General features: G+C 36.9%; 1 pseudogene; it reads left to right on the forward strand.

Annotated features, from left to right (window-relative positions):
* On the forward strand, positions 448 to 743 carry LOC110257718 (annotated as a pseudogene).

Below are 3,419 nucleotides of genomic sequence, written 5' to 3' on the forward strand. Positions count from 1 at the left end.
GTGCAATAAAAGTGTTTCTATAGAAACTAAGTTGAATGCTCTGGCAAGACTTAATACCAAAGAGATGCTAAAAATAACTACTATATAGTTAGGTGCAGTTAACTCAAAGTTAAAAGGTTGGAGATTGAATTATAGCAATTTAAAAAGTTTCTGCAGTGAAGTTCCCATTGTGGCTCTGTGGGTTAGGAACCTGATGTTGTCTCCCTTAGGACAGTTTCAATCCCTGGCCTAGCTCAGTAGGCTAAGGATTCAGTGTTGCAGATGTGGCTCAGATTAGTTGTATTGTGGCTGTGACATAGGCATTCAAGCTGCAGCACCTATTTGACCCCTAGACTGGAAACTTCCATATGCCACAGGTGCAGCCATAAAAAGAAAAAAGAAAAGAATTTTTTGCCCTTCTATGGTGGCAGCCATTGAAGAGCAGCAGCCAAGGGTCTGTGCAACCCCATGGCTGTGGGTCTTAAGAAGGGCCATGGGATGATCAGGAACATGAGCAAGCCAAGGCACAGCTGCCTCTTTGGGCACCTCATCAAATACACCAAGTTCTTGTGGTACATGATCTGGAGGTGTGCAGCTTTACTCCTTGTGAGTGACAGGCCATGAAGCTCCTCAAGGCCTCCAAGGACAAGTGGGCCCTCAAGTTTATCAAGAAAATTTAGGGACACGCATCTACACCAAGAGGAAGACAGGAAATGAGAAATGTTGTTGTAGCCATGAGGAAAACAGCAGTCAAGAAGGACTGATCCCACTCCCCTCTGAGCATAATAAAGCTTTTCAGAAAAGAAAGAAAAAGTTTCCACCTTCAAATTGATTCACAAGGATATACAAATTATTGCTCCAGTTAAAAAACACGAAACAGGAAATTGTAGAAGTTGCATTATGGATAAGCTTTAGATAAGAGAGGTGATGTGAGGGGGGCCCAGAATACAGCTCCATACATAAAATTATGACAAAAAATTAAGCATTGACAGTATACCAAAAGATTGGTAAACAAATGTGCATTGGATTAACCAACTAGTCTCTGTTTTCAATTTTCTTTCTTTTTTTTTTTTAATTGAATCCTTTGTTTTATTTTATTTTATTTTTGTCTTTTTGCTATTTCTTTGGGCCGCTCCCTCGGCATATGGAGGTTCCCGGGCTAGGGGTCGAATCGGAGCCGTAGCCACCGGCCTATGCCAGAGCCACAGCAACGCAGGATCTGAGCTGCATCTGCAACCTACACTGCAGCTCACGGCAATGCCGGATCGTTAACCCACTGAGCAAGGGCAGGGACTGAACCCTCAACCTCATGGTTCCTAGTCGGATTCGTTAACCACTGCGCCACGACGGGAACTCCTGTTTTCAATTTTCTTATTTACAAATGTGTTTTGTTGATATATTATGATTTCCTTCCTGAGTTTGTCAATATTAAAAGAATAAATAAAAAACCCAAATATTTAAATAATTTTATTTTTTTGTTTATTGTTTTCAATCTAAAAAGATTGTATGTAAAGTCCTCATTAAAAAAAATCTAATGACTGTTTATAGCATCATTTCAATAAAATATATAGATGTGTTTCATAGGAAATATGTCATTTTCTATTTACTTTGCAACACAAATCTGTTATTTATTAGTCATACTCTTTATTTTAATATATTTTAGCTCATTAGTGCTATATAAATATATATTGTCTCAAGACATGTTTCCTTGAAAACTCCATCTTGTCCTTCTTTACTTATCCCATCTTGCTGCTTTGGAAAACAGTCACAGTACTGGTAAGTGACTTAAGATTAAAAACAAAGACCTAAAGGCATAAATGACTTAAGCTTAAGAACTGTTATGTGCCTAGAGGTCAGAGTAAGAGCTTAACCCTTTACCACCTAAGTGGCTTTTTAAATAGTAAAAGAACTTATATAATAGTAAACAAACCCTGTATCATCCACCCATAGCCACTCCTCACTTGATCTCACAATAAAAGCAGTGTGGTTTCTTGACGCAGGGCTCTTGGTCCCTGAGACCTTGAGTCCCCCAGCTCCCACCTCTACTTAAGATAAATGTCTCTGTTTCTTGTTTTATGATAACTTTTTTTCCTTAAGTTCCACAGCACCTGTTCTTCAGCCCCACGTTTGGCACCACTTGCTGGGGCCAGCTCAGCAGGATGGGGCTGAAGAATGGGTGCTGTGGAACTTAAGGAAAAGTAATTAACATAAAACAAGACACAGAGACACTTACCTTAGGTAGAGGTGGGAGCCGGGGGACTCAAGGTCTCAGGGACCAAGAGCCCTGCCTCAAGAAATGACACTGCTTTTATTGTGCTCTTTAGATGAGATCAAGTGAGGAGTGGCTATGGGTGGATGATACAGGGTTTGTTTACTATTATATAAGTTCTTTTACTATTTAAAAAGCCACTTAGGTGGTAAAGGGTTAAGCTCTTACTCTGACCTCTAGGCACATAAGTCACTTAGGCCTTTAGGTCTTTGTTCTTAAGCTTAAGTAAGTCACTTACCAGCACTGTGATTGTTTTCCCAAGCAGGAAGATGGGATAAAATAAGACAAGAAGATGGGATAAAGAAGGACAAGATGGAGTTTTCAAGGAAACATGTCTTGTGACAATATCTGACTGAAATTTTGTTTCCATTGTTTTCTCCATACATTTTTATCAAATTTTGCTTGTGTGTATTTTGTTGCTGTATTGTTGAGATACATACTCAAATTTTCAAAATTCCTTCCTATAGCTTTTATCTTTGTACCATTAAATTACTCCTCTTGAATGGGGTTTCCTTATTTACATCCTCCTTTAGACATAATCACTTTAACTTATGTTTTCCTTGCTACTTAAAATCATATCACAAACCCATCTTTTATTCTATTTAATATTTTTCTAAAAGGAGCTCTTCTAGGTACCACTATATTACTAGATTTGTGATTTATCTCAATGTTCTTTTGATAAAGGAAGTGAGTATTCTGTCATTATTGTTGTATCTGTACTATTTTCCTTTTTTTTTTTGTTTATATATCTTATTGTTTAGAAGGGGAGAGTGTTTTCTCTTTTCCATTATGCCTGTTTAAATTATGAACTGTGTACTATTTGCTGAAATCTGCCAAGACAATAGCCTAAATTTGGCATTACTGGAAAGTGTATATCTATTTTTCTAGGTTCCAAAAGAAAATATTATAAATAACACATACTCCAAGAATGTAAACATGGAAATTTTAGGTTGCTAGGTTGCTAGGTGTGTTGGGGACTATATAGGTCTTAAATTAATTTTCTATCAAATGTTATATATTTTGTGAAAAAAAATCATTGAGAATGGATTAAATATTATAACTATCTAGGAAATGTAGTGTTCCTCAAGAGAAAAAAAATCTTTAAATGAATTCATTTCCTTCAATATCTCTTATGAAAGTTTCAGTCAAAAAGAAATTTAAAGACATTGAT

The sequence above is a fragment of the Sus scrofa genome, chromosome X (assembly GCF_000003025.6).
Source record: "Sus scrofa isolate TJ Tabasco breed Duroc chromosome X, Sscrofa11.1, whole genome shotgun sequence".
In the NCBI taxonomy this organism is placed as follows: Eukaryota; Metazoa; Chordata; class Mammalia; order Artiodactyla; family Suidae; genus Sus; species Sus scrofa.